The sequence below is a fragment of the Engystomops pustulosus genome, chromosome 7 (assembly GCF_040894005.1).
Source record: "Engystomops pustulosus chromosome 7, aEngPut4.maternal, whole genome shotgun sequence".
Classification (NCBI taxonomy): Eukaryota; Metazoa; Chordata; class Amphibia; order Anura; family Leptodactylidae; genus Engystomops; species Engystomops pustulosus.
The window spans coordinates 139,061,851-139,077,411 of record NC_092417.1 but is presented as its reverse complement, the minus strand read 5'-3'; the positions used below and the strand labels follow the sequence as shown (position 1 = coordinate 139,077,411).

The 15,561-nt window shown below is 41.0% G+C and overlaps 20 non-coding genes across 20 annotated transcripts; all 20 read right to left on the bottom strand.

Moving 5' to 3' along the window:
• Window positions 1–971: 971 nt before the first annotated feature.
• TRNAS-UGA (transfer RNA serine (anticodon UGA)) lies at window positions 972–1,053 on the bottom strand. The gene has a single exon. It is a non-coding gene; the product is annotated as a tRNA-Ser (tRNA).
• Window positions 1,054–1,339: 286 nt separating this feature from the next.
• On the bottom strand, window positions 1,340–1,411 carry TRNAQ-UUG (transfer RNA glutamine (anticodon UUG)). Its single transcript has one exon. It is a non-coding gene; the product is annotated as a tRNA-Gln (tRNA).
• Window positions 1,412–2,432: 1,021 nt separating this feature from the next.
• On the bottom strand, window positions 2,433–2,514 carry TRNAS-UGA (transfer RNA serine (anticodon UGA)). The gene has a single exon. It is a non-coding gene; the product is annotated as a tRNA-Ser (tRNA).
• Window positions 2,515–2,800: 286 nt separating this feature from the next.
• Window positions 2,801–2,872, bottom strand: TRNAQ-UUG (transfer RNA glutamine (anticodon UUG)). Its single transcript has one exon. It is a non-coding gene; the product is annotated as a tRNA-Gln (tRNA).
• A 1,021-nt stretch (window positions 2,873–3,893) lies between these two features.
• On the bottom strand, window positions 3,894–3,975 carry TRNAS-UGA (transfer RNA serine (anticodon UGA)). Its single transcript has one exon. It is a non-coding gene; the product is annotated as a tRNA-Ser (tRNA).
• A 286-nt stretch (window positions 3,976–4,261) lies between these two features.
• Window positions 4,262–4,333, bottom strand: TRNAQ-UUG (transfer RNA glutamine (anticodon UUG)). Its single transcript has one exon. It is a non-coding gene; the product is annotated as a tRNA-Gln (tRNA).
• A 1,021-nt stretch (window positions 4,334–5,354) lies between these two features.
• TRNAS-UGA (transfer RNA serine (anticodon UGA)) lies at window positions 5,355–5,436 on the bottom strand. The gene has a single exon. It is a non-coding gene; the product is annotated as a tRNA-Ser (tRNA).
• Window positions 5,437–5,722: 286 nt separating this feature from the next.
• TRNAQ-UUG (transfer RNA glutamine (anticodon UUG)) lies at window positions 5,723–5,794 on the bottom strand. Its single transcript has one exon. It is a non-coding gene; the product is annotated as a tRNA-Gln (tRNA).
• A 1,021-nt stretch (window positions 5,795–6,815) lies between these two features.
• TRNAS-UGA (transfer RNA serine (anticodon UGA)) lies at window positions 6,816–6,897 on the bottom strand. The gene has a single exon. It is a non-coding gene; the product is annotated as a tRNA-Ser (tRNA).
• Window positions 6,898–7,183: 286 nt separating this feature from the next.
• On the bottom strand, window positions 7,184–7,255 carry TRNAQ-UUG (transfer RNA glutamine (anticodon UUG)). The gene has a single exon. It is a non-coding gene; the product is annotated as a tRNA-Gln (tRNA).
• Window positions 7,256–8,276: 1,021 nt separating this feature from the next.
• Window positions 8,277–8,358, bottom strand: TRNAS-UGA (transfer RNA serine (anticodon UGA)). Its single transcript has one exon. It is a non-coding gene; the product is annotated as a tRNA-Ser (tRNA).
• A 286-nt stretch (window positions 8,359–8,644) lies between these two features.
• Window positions 8,645–8,716, bottom strand: TRNAQ-UUG (transfer RNA glutamine (anticodon UUG)). Its single transcript has one exon. It is a non-coding gene; the product is annotated as a tRNA-Gln (tRNA).
• A 1,021-nt stretch (window positions 8,717–9,737) lies between these two features.
• TRNAS-UGA (transfer RNA serine (anticodon UGA)) lies at window positions 9,738–9,819 on the bottom strand. Its single transcript has one exon. It is a non-coding gene; the product is annotated as a tRNA-Ser (tRNA).
• A 286-nt stretch (window positions 9,820–10,105) lies between these two features.
• On the bottom strand, window positions 10,106–10,177 carry TRNAQ-UUG (transfer RNA glutamine (anticodon UUG)). Its single transcript has one exon. It is a non-coding gene; the product is annotated as a tRNA-Gln (tRNA).
• Window positions 10,178–11,198: 1,021 nt separating this feature from the next.
• Window positions 11,199–11,280, bottom strand: TRNAS-UGA (transfer RNA serine (anticodon UGA)). The gene has a single exon. It is a non-coding gene; the product is annotated as a tRNA-Ser (tRNA).
• Window positions 11,281–11,566: 286 nt separating this feature from the next.
• Window positions 11,567–11,638, bottom strand: TRNAQ-UUG (transfer RNA glutamine (anticodon UUG)). The gene has a single exon. It is a non-coding gene; the product is annotated as a tRNA-Gln (tRNA).
• Window positions 11,639–12,659: 1,021 nt separating this feature from the next.
• TRNAS-UGA (transfer RNA serine (anticodon UGA)) lies at window positions 12,660–12,741 on the bottom strand. The gene has a single exon. It is a non-coding gene; the product is annotated as a tRNA-Ser (tRNA).
• Window positions 12,742–13,027: 286 nt separating this feature from the next.
• TRNAQ-UUG (transfer RNA glutamine (anticodon UUG)) lies at window positions 13,028–13,099 on the bottom strand. The gene has a single exon. It is a non-coding gene; the product is annotated as a tRNA-Gln (tRNA).
• Window positions 13,100–14,120: 1,021 nt separating this feature from the next.
• On the bottom strand, window positions 14,121–14,202 carry TRNAS-UGA (transfer RNA serine (anticodon UGA)). The gene has a single exon. It is a non-coding gene; the product is annotated as a tRNA-Ser (tRNA).
• Window positions 14,203–14,488: 286 nt separating this feature from the next.
• Window positions 14,489–14,560, bottom strand: TRNAQ-UUG (transfer RNA glutamine (anticodon UUG)). Its single transcript has one exon. It is a non-coding gene; the product is annotated as a tRNA-Gln (tRNA).
• Between the last annotated feature and the right edge of the window lie 1,001 nt (window positions 14,561–15,561).

Here is a 15,561-nt window from a genome sequence, read left to right as displayed (position 1 = left end):
ACGCGATGACCTTGATCAAATTGCGTATGATGTTGGAAACAGGGTGAGTACTGCTGTCCAAAACAACAGAGATCACACGATGGTAGCTTATATGGGTTTCCTGCCGGGAAGGAAAAAAATCATAGCGTCCAAATCATAGGGTTTTGCAATGTAACCGCTTTTCTAATATAATGTTATCAAAAATGTCAACATTTGACATGACTCTTCTTTAGTATGTCCATTTTTCACAGGACATGTTCATCCCAGCCCTTCTGTGTCATTGGACAATCAACTTCTAGATCTTTCAAACTGCTCCTGAGTTACCTCTCAATATTTCGCTAAACTTTTAGAATACCACCCCCAGCTTTTGGAACCTTAAACCTCTGAGATGGCAGGCAAAAGCATAGTTGCCAGAAAAGTTTATGGCCCAGTTGGAGAACAATATGAAAGTGGTGGGAGGTAACTGTCTTCTTAAATTGCAAGGGGTGAAGGGAATTGTCTTATGTGTTCACAGTAGCTTCCTGTCAAGAAAGAAGGGGAACAAAAGCCACACAAAATGATGAAATGTTTAAGGACATGAAATCAGAAAACATGTTTCAATTTCAAACAATTAACATTTGGAAAAGCTTATTTTTCACTAGGACGACCAATTTTGTAAAAATCTTGTTCTATAGGCTTTCTAAAGGTGCTGTGGTCATACGACAAGGGTTGTCTTAAAATCATCTCCGAATCTGTCTTATAATCACATTACTGTATCCTTTGCCTTGTAATGGGGTAGAAATTAAAAAAGACCCCTAAAGCTATATACAGGCAGACATTTAAAGCTTATCATTCGGAAGGCGCTACACATTTTGCAAGTCAAAAGCTACTTCATAGCTTTTTGCAAAAGGGATTGTACTTTCTCATCTCTGGAAACTTGCACGCTGGACAGAGGGGTTCAAAGAGAAAGATTTAGTCTAGCAATGCTATGCTCTAAGGACAGAAAACTTAGACGTAGTCGGCAGGATTTGAACCTGCGCGGGGAGACCCCAATGGATTTCAAGTCCATCGCCTTAACCACTCGGCCACGACTACTACATGCAGGAAGCCAGATGCATGGGTTTCATTCCCTTTGCTACACAGCTTAACATCCTAGATCAGGGTTGATTGTTCCCCAAGCACTCTGTTTGAATGGGAGTCTTCTGGCTGCACTAAGAAGTAAACTGATGGTTTCATTGGGAAAACCATAGACGTGCAGAAGAGTGTCCCTTTTGAACCTTTTATCAGCGTGTTTGGGGTCATGAAATAAAGGTCTTGATTTTTAACTCAATCTCTGCCCCAAAAGTCATGAAAACAATCTTTGGCTGAAGGAATTTCTTAAAGGTTCCACCGAGATTTGAACTCGGATCGCTGGATTCAAAGTCCAGAGTGCTAACCGTTACACCATGGAACCTTACAGTCTGTGGGCACGGGGAGGCATTAGTTCCATGACAAGCCTTGGCAACGCGATGACCTTGATCAAATTGCGTATGATGTTGGAAACAGGGTGAGTACTGCTGTCCAAAACAACAGAGATCACACGATGGTAGCTTATATGGGTTTCCTGCCGGGAAGGAAAAAAATCATAGCGTCCAAATCATAGGGTTTTGCAATGTAACCGCTTTTCTAATATAATGTTATCAAAAATGTCAACATTTGACATGACTCTTCTTTAGTATGTCCATTTTTCACAGGACATGTTCATCCCAGCCCTTCTGTGTCATTGGACAATCAACTTCTAGATCTTTCAAACTGCTCCTGAGTTACCTCTCAATATTTCGCTAAACTTTTAGAATACCACCCCCAGCTTTTGGAACCTTAAACCTCTGAGATGGCAGGCAAAAGCATAGTTGCCAGAAAAGTTTATGGCCCAGTTGGAGAACAATATGAAAGTGGTGGGAGGTAACTGTCTTCTTAAATTGCAAGGGGTGAAGGGAATTGTCTTATGTGTTCACAGTAGCTTCCTGTCAAGAAAGAAGGGGAACAAAAGCCACACAAAATGATGAAATGTTTAAGGACATGAAATCAGAAAACATGTTTCAATTTCAAACAATTAACATTTGGAAAAGCTTATTTTTCACTAGGACAACCAATTTTGTAAAAATCTTGTTCTATAGGCTTTCTAAAGGTGCTGTGGTCATACGACAAGGGTTGTCTTAAAATCATCTCCGAATCTGTCTTATAATCACATTACTGTATCCTTTGCCTTGTAATGGGGTAGAAATTAAAAAAGACCCCTAAAGCTATATACAGGCAGACATTTAAAGCTTATCATTCGGAAGGCGCTACACATTTTGCAAGTCAAAAGCTACTTCATAAATTTTTGCAAAAGGGATTGTACTTTCTCATCTCTGGAAACTTGCACGCTGGACAGAGGGGTTCAAAGAGAAAGATTTAGTCTAGCAATGCTATGCTCTAAGGACAGAAAACTTAGATGTAGTCGGCAGGATTTGAACCTGGGCGGGGAGACCCCAATGGATTTCAAGTCCATCGCCTTAACCACTCGGCCACGACTACTACATGCAGGAAGCCAGATGCATGGGTTTCATTCCCTTTGCTACACAGCTTAACATCCTAGATCAGGGTTGATTGTTCCCCAAGCACTCTGTTTGAATGGGAGTCTTCTGGCTGCACTAAGAAGTAAACTGATGGTTTCATTGGGAAAACCATAGACGTGCAGAAGAGTGTCCCTTTTGAACCTTTTATCAGCATGTTTGGGGTCATGAAATAAAGGTCTTGATTTTTAACTCAATCTCTGCCCCAAAAGTCATGAAAACAATCTTTGGCTGAAGGAATTTCTTAAAGGTTCCACCGAGATTTGAACTCGGATCGCTGGATTCAAAGTCCAGAGTGCTAACCGTTACACCATGGAACCTTACAGTCTGTGGGCACGGGGAGGCATTAGTTCCATGACAAGCCTTGGCAACGCGATGACCTTGATCAAATTGCGTATGATGTTGGAAACAGGGTGAGTACTGCTGTCCAAAACAACAGAGATCACACGATGGTAGCTTATATGGGTTTCCTGCCGGGAAGGAAAAAAATCATAGCGTCCAAATCATAGGGTTTTGCAATGTAACCGCTTTTCTAATATAATGTTATCAAAAATGTCAACATTTGACATGACTCTTCTTTAGTATGTCCATTTTTCACAGGACATGTTCATCCCAGCCCTTCTGTGTCATTGGACAATCAACTTCTAGATCTTTCAAACTGCTCCTGAGTTACCTCTCAATATTTCGCTAAACTTTTAGAATACCACCCCCAGCTTTTGGAACCTTAAACCTCTGAGATGGCAGGCAAAAGCATAGTTGCCAGAAAAGTTTATGGCCCAGTTGGAGAACAATATGAAAGTGGTGGGAGGTAACTGTCTTCTTAAATTGCAAGGGGTGAAGGGAATTGTCTTATGTGTTCACAGTAGCTTCCTGTCAAGAAAGAAGGGGAACAAAAGCCACACAAAATGATGAAATGTTTAAGGACATGAAATCAGAAAACATGTTTCAATTTCAAACAATTAACATTTGGAAAAGCTTATTTTTCACTAGGACGACCAATTTTGTAAAAATCTTGTTCTATAGGCTTTCTAAAGGTGCTGTGGTCATACGACAAGGGTTGTCTTAAAATCATCTCCGAATCTGTCTTATAATCACATTACTGTATCCTTTGCCTTGTAATGGGGTAGAAATTAAAAAAGACCCCTAAAGCTATATACAGGCAGACATTTAAAGCTTATCATTCGGAAGGCGCTACACATTTTGCAAGTCAAAAGCTACTTCATAGCTTTTTGCAAAAGGGATTGTACTTTCTCATCTCTGGAAACTTGCACGCTGGACAGAGGGGTTCAAAGAGAAAGATTTAGTCTAGCAATGCTATGCTCTAAGGACAGAAAACTTAGACGTAGTCGGCAGGATTTGAACCTGCGCGGGGAGACCCCAATGGATTTCAAGTCCATCGCCTTAACCACTCGGCCACGACTACTACATGCAGGAAGCCAGATGCATGGGTTTCATTCCCTTTGCTACACAGCTTAACATCCTAGATCAGGGTTGATTGTTCCCCAAGCACTCTGTTTGAATGGGAGTCTTCTGGCTGCACTAAGAAGTAAACTGATGGTTTCATTGGGAAAACCATAGACGTGCAGAAGAGTGTCCCTTTTGAACCTTTTATCAGCGTGTTTGGGGTCATGAAATAAAGGTCTTGATTTTTAACTCAATCTCTGCCCCAAAAGTCATGAAAACAATCTTTGGCTGAAGGAATTTCTTAAAGGTTCCACCGAGATTTGAACTCGGATCGCTGGATTCAAAGTCCAGAGTGCTAACCGTTACACCATGGAACCTTACAGTCTGTGGGCACGGGGAGGCATTAGTTCCATGACAAGCCTTGGCAACGCGATGACCTTGATCAAATTGCGTATGATGTTGGAAACAGGGTGAGTACTGCTGTCCAAAACAACAGAGATCACACGATGGTAGCTTATATGGGTTTCCTGCCGGGAAGGAAAAAAATCATAGCGTCCAAATCATAGGGTTTTGCAATGTAACCGCTTTTCTAATATAATGTTATCAAAAATGTCAACATTTGACATGACTCTTCTTTAGTATGTCCATTTTTCACAGGACATGTTCATCCCAGCCCTTCTGTGTCATTGGACAATCAACTTCTAGATCTTTCAAACTGCTCCTGAGTTACCTCTCAATATTTCGCTAAACTTTTAGAATACCACCCCCAGCTTTTGGAACCTTAAACCTCTGAGATGGCAGGCAAAAGCATAGTTGCCAGAAAAGTTTATGGCCCAGTTGGAGAACAATATGAAAGTGGTGGGAGGTAACTGTCTTCTTAAATTGCAAGGGGTGAAGGGAATTGTCTTATGTGTTCACAGTAGCTTCCTGTCAAGAAAGAAGGGGAACAAAAGCCACACAAAATGATGAAATGTTTAAGGACATGAAATCAGAAAACATGTTTCAATTTCAAACAATTAACATTTGGAAAAGCTTATTTTTCACTAGGACGACCAATTTTGTAAAAATCTTGTTCTATAGGCTTTCTAAAGGTGCTGTGGTCATACGACAAGGGTTGTCTTAAAATCATCTCCGAATCTGTCTTATAATCACATTACTGTATCCTTTGCCTTGTAATGGGGTAGAAATTAAAAAAGACCCCTAAAGCTATATACAGGCAGACATTTAAAGCTTATCATTCGGAAGGCGCTACACATTTTGCAAGTCAAAAGCTACTTCATAAATTTTTGCAAAAGGGATTGTACTTTCTCATCTCTGGAAACTTGCACGCTGGACAGAGGGGTTCAAAGAGAAAGATTTAGTCTAGCAATGCTATGCTCTAAGGACAGAAAACTTAGATGTAGTCGGCAGGATTTGAACCTGGGCGGGGAGACCCCAATGGATTTCAAGTCCATCGCCTTAACCACTCGGCCACGACTACTACATGCAGGAAGCCAGATGCATGGGTTTCATTCCCTTTGCTACACAGCTTAACATCCTAGATCAGGGTTGATTGTTCCCCAAGCACTCTGTTTGAATGGGAGTCTTCTGGCTGCACTAAGAAGTAAACTGATGGTTTCATTGGGAAAACCATAGACGTGCAGAAGAGTGTCCCTTTTGAACCTTTTATCAGCATGTTTGGGGTCATGAAATAAAGGTCTTGATTTTTAACTCAATCTCTGCCCCAAAAGTCATGAAAACAATCTTTGGCTGAAGGAATTTCTTAAAGGTTCCACCGAGATTTGAACTCGGATCGCTGGATTCAAAGTCCAGAGTGCTAACCGTTACACCATGGAACCTTACAGTCTGTGGGCACGGGGAGGCATTAGTTCCATGACAAGCCTTGGCAACGCGATGACCTTGATCAAATTGCGTATGATGTTGGAAACAGGGTGAGTACTGCTGTCCAAAACAACAGAGATCACACGATGGTAGCTTATATGGGTTTCCTGCCCGGAAGGAAAAAAATCATAGCGTCCAAATCATAGGGTTTTGCAATGTAACCGCTTTTCTAATATAATGTTATCAAAAATGTCAACATTTGACATGACTCTTCTTTAGTATGTCCATTTTTCACAGGACATGTTCATCCCAGCCCTTCTGTGTCATTGGACAATCAACTTCTAGATCTTTCAAACTGCTCCTGAGTTACCTCTCAATATTTCGCTAAACTTTTAGAATACCACCCCCAGCTTTTGGAACCTTAAACCTCTGAGATGGCAGGCAAAAGCATAGTTGCCAGAAAAGTTTATGGCCCAGTTGGAGAACAATATGAAAGTGGTGGGAGGTAACTGTCTTCTTAAATTGCAAGGGGTGAAGGGAATTGTCTTATGTGTTCACAGTAGCTTCCTGTCAAGAAAGAAGGGGAACAAAAGCCACACAAAATGATGAAATGTTTAAGGACATGAAATCAGAAAACATGTTTCAATTTCAAACAATTAACATTTGGAAAAGCTTATTTTTCACTAGGACGACCAATTTTGTAAAAATCTTGTTCTATAGGCTTTCTAAAGGTGCTGTGGTCATACGACAAGGGTTGTCTTAAAATCATCTCCGAATCTGTCTTATAATCACATTACTGTATCCTTTGCCTTGTAATGGGGTAGAAATTAAAAAAGACCCCTAAAGCTATATACAGGCAGACATTTAAAGCTTATCATTCGGAAGGCGCTACACATTTTGCAAGTCAAAAGCTACTTCATAGCTTTTTGCAAAAGGGATTGTACTTTCTCATCTCTGGAAACTTGCACGCTGGACAGAGGGGTTCAAAGAGAAAGATTTAGTCTAGCAATGCTATGCTCTAAGGACAGAAAACTTAGACGTAGTCGGCAGGATTTGAACCTGCGCGGGGAGACCCCAATGGATTTCAAGTCCATCGCCTTAACCACTCGGCCACGACTACTACATGCAGGAAGCCAGATGCATGGGTTTCATTCCCTTTGCTACACAGCTTAACATCCTAGATCAGGGTTGATTGTTCCCCAAGCACTCTGTTTGAATGGGAGTCTTCTGGCTGCACTAAGAAGTAAACTGATGGTTTCATTGGGAAAACCATAGACGTGCAGAAGAGTGTCCCTTTTGAACCTTTTATCAGCGTGTTTGGGGTCATGAAATAAAGGTCTTGATTTTTAACTCAATCTCTGCCCCAAAAGTCATGAAAACAATCTTTGGCTGAAGGAATTTCTTAAAGGTTCCACCGAGATTTGAACTCGGATCGCTGGATTCAAAGTCCAGAGTGCTAACCGTTACACCATGGAACCTTACAGTCTGTGGGCACGGGGAGGCATTAGTTCCATGACAAGCCTTGGCAACGCGATGACCTTGATCAAATTGCGTATGATGTTGGAAACAGGGTGAGTACTGCTGTCCAAAACAACAGAGATCACACGATGGTAGCTTATATGGGTTTCCTGCCGGGAAGGAAAAAAATCATAGCGTCCAAATCATAGGGTTTTGCAATGTAACCGCTTTTCTAATATAATGTTATCAAAAATGTCAACATTTGACATGACTCTTCTTTAGTATGTCCATTTTTCACAGGACATGTTCATCCCAGCCCTTCTGTGTCATTGGACAATCAACTTCTAGATCTTTCAAACTGCTCCTGAGTTACCTCTCAATATTTCGCTAAACTTTTAGAATACCACCCCCAGCTTTTGGAACCTTAAACCTCTGAGATGGCAGGCAAAAGCATAGTTGCCAGAAAAGTTTATGGCCCAGTTGGAGAACAATATGAAAGTGGTGGGAGGTAACTGTCTTCTTAAATTGCAAGGGGTGAAGGGAATTGTCTTATGTGTTCACAGTAGCTTCCTGTCAAGAAAGAAGGGGAACAAAAGCCACACAAAATGATGAAATGTTTAAGGACATGAAATCAGAAAACATGTTTCAATTTCAAACAATTAACATTTGGAAAAGCTTATTTTTCACTAGGACGACCAATTTTGTAAAAATCTTGTTCTATAGGCTTTCTAAAGGTGCTGTGGTCATACGACAAGGGTTGTCTTAAAATCATCTCCGAATCTGTCTTATAATCACATTACTGTATCCTTTGCCTTGTAATGGGGTAGAAATTAAAAAAGACCCCTAAAGCTATATACAGGCAGACATTTAAAGCTTATCATTCGGAAGGCGCTACACATTTTGCAAGTCAAAAGCTACTTCATAAATTTTTGCAAAAGGGATTGTACTTTCTCATCTCTGGAAACTTGCACGCTGGACAGAGGGGTTCAAAGAGAAAGATTTAGTCTAGCAATGCTATGCTCTAAGGACAGAAAACTTAGATGTAGTCGGCAGGATTTGAACCTGGGCGGGGAGACCCCAATGGATTTCAAGTCCATCGCCTTAACCACTCGGCCACGACTACTACATGCAGGAAGCCAGATGCATGGGTTTCATTCCCTTTGCTACACAGCTTAACATCCTAGATCAGGGTTGATTGTTCCCCAAGCACTCTGTTTGAATGGGAGTCTTCTGGCTGCACTAAGAAGTAAACTGATGGTTTCATTGGGAAAACCATAGACGTGCAGAAGAGTGTCCCTTTTGAACCTTTTATCAGCATGTTTGGGGTCATGAAATAAAGGTCTTGATTTTTAACTCAATCTCTGCCCCAAAAGTCATGAAAACAATCTTTGGCTGAAGGAATTTCTTAAAGGTTCCACCGAGATTTGAACTCGGATCGCTGGATTCAAAGTCCAGAGTGCTAACCGTTACACCATGGAACCTTACAGTCTGTGGGCACGGGGAGGCATTAGTTCCATGACAAGCCTTGGCAACGCGATGACCTTGATCAAATTGCGTATGATGTTGGAAACAGGGTGAGTACTGCTGTCCAAAACAACAGAGATCACACGATGGTAGCTTATATGGGTTTCCTGCCGGGAAGGAAAAAAATCATAGCGTCCAAATCATAGGGTTTTGCAATGTAACCGCTTTTCTAATATAATGTTATCAAAAATGTCAACATTTGACATGACTCTTCTTTAGTATGTCCATTTTTCACAGGACATGTTCATCCCAGCCCTTCTGTGTCATTGGACAATCAACTTCTAGATCTTTCAAACTGCTCCTGAGTTACCTCTCAATATTTCGCTAAACTTTTAGAATACCACCCCCAGCTTTTGGAACCTTAAACCTCTGAGATGGCAGGCAAAAGCATAGTTGCCAGAAAAGTTTATGGCCCAGTTGGAGAACAATATGAAAGTGGTGGGAGGTAACTGTCTTCTTAAATTGCAAGGGGTGAAGGGAATTGTCTTATGTGTTCACAGTAGCTTCCTGTCAAGAAAGAAGGGGAACAAAAGCCACACAAAATGATGAAATGTTTAAGGACATGAAATCAGAAAACATGTTTCAATTTCAAACAATTAACATTTGGAAAAGCTTATTTTTCACTAGGACGACCAATTTTGTAAAAATCTTGTTCTATAGGCTTTCTAAAGGTGCTGTGGTCATACGACAAGGGTTGTCTTAAAATCATCTCCGAATCTGTCTTATAATCACATTACTGTATCCTTTGCCTTGTAATGGGGTAGAAATTAAAAAAGACCCCTAAAGCTATATACAGGCAGACATTTAAAGCTTATCATTCGGAAGGCGCTACACATTTTGCAAGTCAAAAGCTACTTCATAAATTTTTGCAAAAGGGATTGTACTTTCTCATCTCTGGAAACTTGCACGCTGGACAGAGGGGTTCAAAGAGAAAGATTTAGTCTAGCAATGCTATGCTCTAAGGACAGAAAACTTAGATGTAGTCGGCAGGATTTGAACCTGGGCGGGGAGACCCCAATGGATTTCAAGTCCATCGCCTTAACCACTCGGCCACGACTACTACATGCAGGAAGCCAGATGCATGGGTTTCATTCCCTTTGCTACACAGCTTAACATCCTAGATCAGGGTTGATTGTTCCCCAAGCACTCTGTTTGAATGGGAGTCTTCTGGCTGCACTAAGAAGTAAACTGATGGTTTCATTGGGAAAACCATAGACGTGCAGAAGAGTGTCCCTTTTGAACCTTTTATCAGCATGTTTGGGGTCATGAAATAAAGGTCTTGATTTTTAACTCAATCTCTGCCCCAAAAGTCATGAAAACAATCTTTGGCTGAAGGAATTTCTTAAAGGTTCCACCGAGATTTGAACTCGGATCGCTGGATTCAAAGTCCAGAGTGCTAACCGTTACACCATGGAACCTTACAGTCTGTGGGCACGGGGAGGCATTAGTTCCATGACAAGCCTTGGCAACGCGATGACCTTGATCAAATTGCGTATGATGTTGGAAACAGGGTGAGTACTGCTGTCCAAAACAACAGAGATCACACGATGGTAGCTTATATGGGTTTCCTGCCGGGAAGGAAAAAAATCATAGCGTCCAAATCATAGGGTTTTGCAATGTAACCGCTTTTCTAATATAATGTTATCAAAAATGTCAACATTTGACATGACTCTTCTTTAGTATGTCCATTTTTCACAGGACATGTTCATCCCAGCCCTTCTGTGTCATTGGACAATCAACTTCTAGATCTTTCAAACTGCTCCTGAGTTACCTCTCAATATTTCGCTAAACTTTTAGAATACCACCCCCAGCTTTTGGAACCTTAAACCTCTGAGATGGCAGGCAAAAGCATAGTTGCCAGAAAAGTTTATGGCCCAGTTGGAGAACAATATGAAAGTGGTGGGAGGTAACTGTCTTCTTAAATTGCAAGGGGTGAAGGGAATTGTCTTATGTGTTCACAGTAGCTTCCTGTCAAGAAAGAAGGGGAACAAAAGCCACACAAAATGATGAAATGTTTAAGGACATGAAATCAGAAAACATGTTTCAATTTCAAACAATTAACATTTGGAAAAGCTTATTTTTCACTAGGACGACCAATTTTGTAAAAATCTTGTTCTATAGGCTTTCTAAAGGTGCTGTGGTCATACGACAAGGGTTGTCTTAAAATCATCTCCGAATCTGTCTTATAATCACATTACTGTATCATTTGCCTTGTAATGGGGTAGAAATTAAAAAAGACCCCTAAAGCTATATACAGGCAGACATTTAAAGCTTATCATTCGGAAGGCGCTACACATTTTGCAAGTCAAAAGCTACTTCATAAATTTTTGCAAAAGGGATTGTACTTTCTCATCTCTGGAAACTTGCACGCTGGACAGAGGGGTTCAAAGAGAAAGATTTAGTCTAGCAATGCTATGCTCTAAGGACAGAAAACTTAGATGTAGTCGGCAGGATTTGAACCTGGGCGGGGAGACCCCAATGGATTTCAAGTCCATCGCCTTAACCACTCGGCCACGACTACTACATGCAGGAAGCCAGATGCATGGGTTTCATTCCCTTTGCTACACAGCTTAACATCCTAGATCAGGGTTGATTGTTCCCCAAGCACTCTGTTTGAATGGGAGTCTTCTGGCTGCACTAAGAAGTAAACTGATGGTTTCATTGGGAAAACCATAGACGTGCAGAAGAGTGTCCCTTTTGAACCTTTTATCAGCATGTTTGGGGTCATGAAATAAAGGTCTTGATTTTTAACTCAATCTCTGCCCCAAAAGTCATGAAAACAATCTTTGGCTGAAGGAATTTCTTAAAGGTTCCACCGAGATTTGAACTCGGATCGCTGGATTCAAAGTCCAGAGTGCTAACCGTTACACCATGGAACCTTACAGTCTGTGGGCACGGGGAGGCATTAGTTCCATGACAAGCCTTGGCAACGCGATGACCTTGATCAAATTGCGTATGATGTTGGAAACAGGGTGAGTACTGCTGTCCAAAACAACAGAGATCACACGATGGTAGCTTATATGGGTTTCCTGCCGGGAAGGAAAAAAATCATAGCGTCCAAATCATAGGGTTTTGCAATGTAACCGCTTTTCTAATATAATGTTATCAAAAATGTCAACATTTGACATGACTCTTCTTTAGTATGTCCATTTTTCACAGGACATGTTCATCCCAGCCCTTCTGTGTCATTGGACAATCAACTTCTAGATCTTTCAAACTGCTCCTGAGTTACCTCTCAATATTTCGCTAAACTTTTAGAATACCACCCCCAGCTTTTGGAACCTTAAACCTCTGAGATGGCAGGCAAAAGCATAGTTGCCAGAAAAGTTTATGGCCCAGTTGGAGAACAATATGAAAGTGGTGGGAGGTAACTGTCTTCTTAAATTGCAAGGGGTGAAGGGAATTGTCTTATGTGTTCACAGTAGCTTCCTGTCAAGAAAGAAGGGGAACAAAAGCCACACAAAATGATGAAATGTTTAAGGACATGAAATCAGAAAACATGTTTCAATTTCAAACAATTAACATTTGGAAAAGCTTATTTTTCACTAGGACGACCAATTTTGTAAAAATCTTGTTCTATAGGCTTTCTAAAGGTGCTGTGGTCATACGACAAGGGTTGTCTTAAAATCATCTCCGAATCTGTCTTATAATCACATTACTGTATCCTTTGCCTTGTAATGGGGTAGAAATTAAAAAAGACCCCTAAAGCTATATACAGGCAGACATTTAAAGCTTATCATTCGGAAGGCGCTACACATTTTGCAAGTCAAAAGCTACTTCATAGCTTTTTGCAAAAGGGATTGTACTTTCTCATCTCTGGAAACTTGCACGCTGGACAGAGGGGTTCAAAGAGAAAGATTTAGTCTAGCAATGCTATGCTCTAAGGACAGAAAACTTAGACGTAGTCGGCAGGATTTGAACCTGCGCGGGGAGACCCCAATGGATTTCAAGTCCATCGCCTTAACCACTCGGCCACGACTACTACATGCAGGAAGGCAGATGCATGGGTTTCATTCCCTTTGCTACACAGCTTAACATCCTAGATCAGGGTTGATTGTTCCCCAAGCACTCTGTTTGAATGGGAGTCTTCTGGCTGCACTAAGAAGTAAACTGATGGTTTCATTGGGAAAACCATAGACGTGCAGAAGAGTGTCCCTTTTGAACCTTTTATCAGCATGTTTGGGGTCATGAAATAAAGGTCTTGATTTTTAACTCAATCTCTGCCCCAAAAGTCATGAAAACAATCTTTGGCTGAAGGAATTTCTTAAAGGTTCCACCGAGATTTGAACTCGGATCGCTGGATTCAAAGTCCAGAGTGCTAACCGTTACACCATGGAACCTTACAGTCTGTGGGCACGGGGAGGCATTAGTTCCATGACAAGCCTTGGCAACGCGATGACCTTGATCAAATTGCGTATGATGTTGGAAACAGGATGAGTACTGCTGTCCAAAACAACAGAGATCACACGATGGTAGCTTATATGGGTTTCCTGCCGGGAAGGAAAAAAATCATAGCGTCCAAATCATAGGGTTTTGCAATGTAACCGCTTTTCTAATATAATGTTATCAAAAATGTCAACATTTGACATGACTCTTCTTTAGTATGTCCATTTTTCACAGGACATGTTCATCCCAGCCCTTCTGTGTCATTGGACAATCAACTTCTAGATCTTTCAAACTGCTCCTGAGTTACCTCTCAATATTTCGCTAAACTTTTAGAATACCACCCCCAGCTTTTGGAACCTTAAACCTCTGAGATGGCAGGCAAAAGCATAGTTGCCAGAAAAGTTTATGGCCCAGTTGGAGAACAATATGAAAGTGGTGGGAGGTAACTGTCTTCTTAAATTGCAAGGGGTGAAGGGAATTGTCTTATGTGTTCACAGTAGCTTCCTGTCAAGAAAGAAGTGGAACAAAAGCCACACAAAATGATGAAATGTTTAAGGACATGAAATCAGAAAACATGTTTCAATTTCAAACAATTAACATTTGGAAAAGCTTATTTTTCACTAGGACGACCAATTTTGTAAAAATCTTGTTCTATAGGCTTTCTAAAGGTGCTGTGGTCATACGACAAGGGTTGTCTTAAAATCATCTCCGAATCTGTCTTATAATCACATTACTGTATCCTTTGCCTTGTAATGGGGTAGAAATTAAAAAAGACCCCTAAAGCTATATACAGGCAGACATTTAAAGCTTATCATTCGGAAGGCGCTACACATTTTGCAAGTCAAAAGCTACTTCATAGCTTTTTGCAAAAGGGATTGTACTTTCTCATCTCTGGAAACTTGCACGCTGGACAGAGGGGTTCAAAGAGAAAGATTTAGTCTAGCAATGCTATGCTCTAAGGACAGAAAACTTAGACGTAGTCGGCAGGATTTGAACCTGCGCGGGGAGACCCCAATGGATTTCAAGTCCATCGCCTTAACCACTCGGCCACGACTACTACATGCAGGAAGCCAGATGCATGGGTTTCATTCCCTTTGCTACACAGCTTAACATCCTAGATCAGGGTTGATTGTTCCCCAAGCACTCTGTTTGAATGGGAGTCTTCTGGCTGCACTAAGAAGTAAACTGATGGTTTCATTGGGAAAACCATAGACGTGCAGAAGAGTGTCCCTTTTGAACCTTTTATCAGCGTGTTTGGGGTCATGAAATAAAGGTCTTGATTTTTAACTCAATCTCTGCCCCAAAAGTCATGAAAACAATCTTTGGCTGAAGGAATTTCTTAAAGGTTCCACCGAGATTTGAACTCGGATCGCTGGATTCAAAGTCCAGAGTGCTAACCGTTACACCATGGAACCTTACAGTCTGTGGGCACGGGGAGGCATTAGTTCCATGACAAGCCTTGGCAACGCGATGACCTTGATGAAATTGCGTATGATGTTGGAAACAGGGTGAGTACTGCTGTCCAAAACAACAGAGATCACACGATGGTAGCTTATATGGGTTTCCTGCCGGGAAGGAAAAAAATCATAGCGTCCAAATCATAGGGTTTTGCAATGTAACCGCTTTTCTAATATAATGTTATCAAAAATGTCAACATTTGACATGACTCTTCTTTAGTATGTCCATTTTTCACAGGACATGTTCATCCCAGCCCTTCTGTGTCATTGGACAATCAACTTCTAGATCTTTCAAACTGCTCCTGAGTTACCTCTCAATATTTCGCTAAACTTTTAGAATACCACCCCCAGCTTTTGGAACCTTAAACCTCTGAGATGGCAGGCAAAAGCATAGTTGCCAGAAAAGTTTATGGCCCAGTTGGAGAACAATATGAAAGTGGTGGGAGGTAACTGTCTTCTTAAATTGCAAGGGGTGAAGGGAATTGTCTTATGTGTTCACAGTAGCTTCCTGTCAAGAAAGAAGGGGAACAAAAGCCACACAAAATGATGAAATGTTTAAGGACATGAAATCAGAAAACATGTTTCAATTTCAAACAATTAACATTTGGAAAAGCTTATTTTTCACTAGGACGACCAATTTTGTAAAAATCTTGTTCTATAGGCTTTCTAAAGGTGCTGTGGTCATACGACAAGGGTTGTCTTAAAATCATCTCCGAATCTGTCTTATAATCACATTACTGTATCCTTTGCCTTGTAATGGGGTAGAAATTAAAAAAGACCCCTAAAGCTATATACAGGCAGACATTTAAAGCTTATCATTCGGAAGGCGCTACACATTTTGCAAGTCAAAAGCTACTTCATAAATTTTTGCAAAAGGGATTGTACTTTCTCATCTCTGGAAACTTGCACGCTGGACAGAGGGGTTCAAAGAGAAAGATTTAGTCTAGCAATGCTATGCT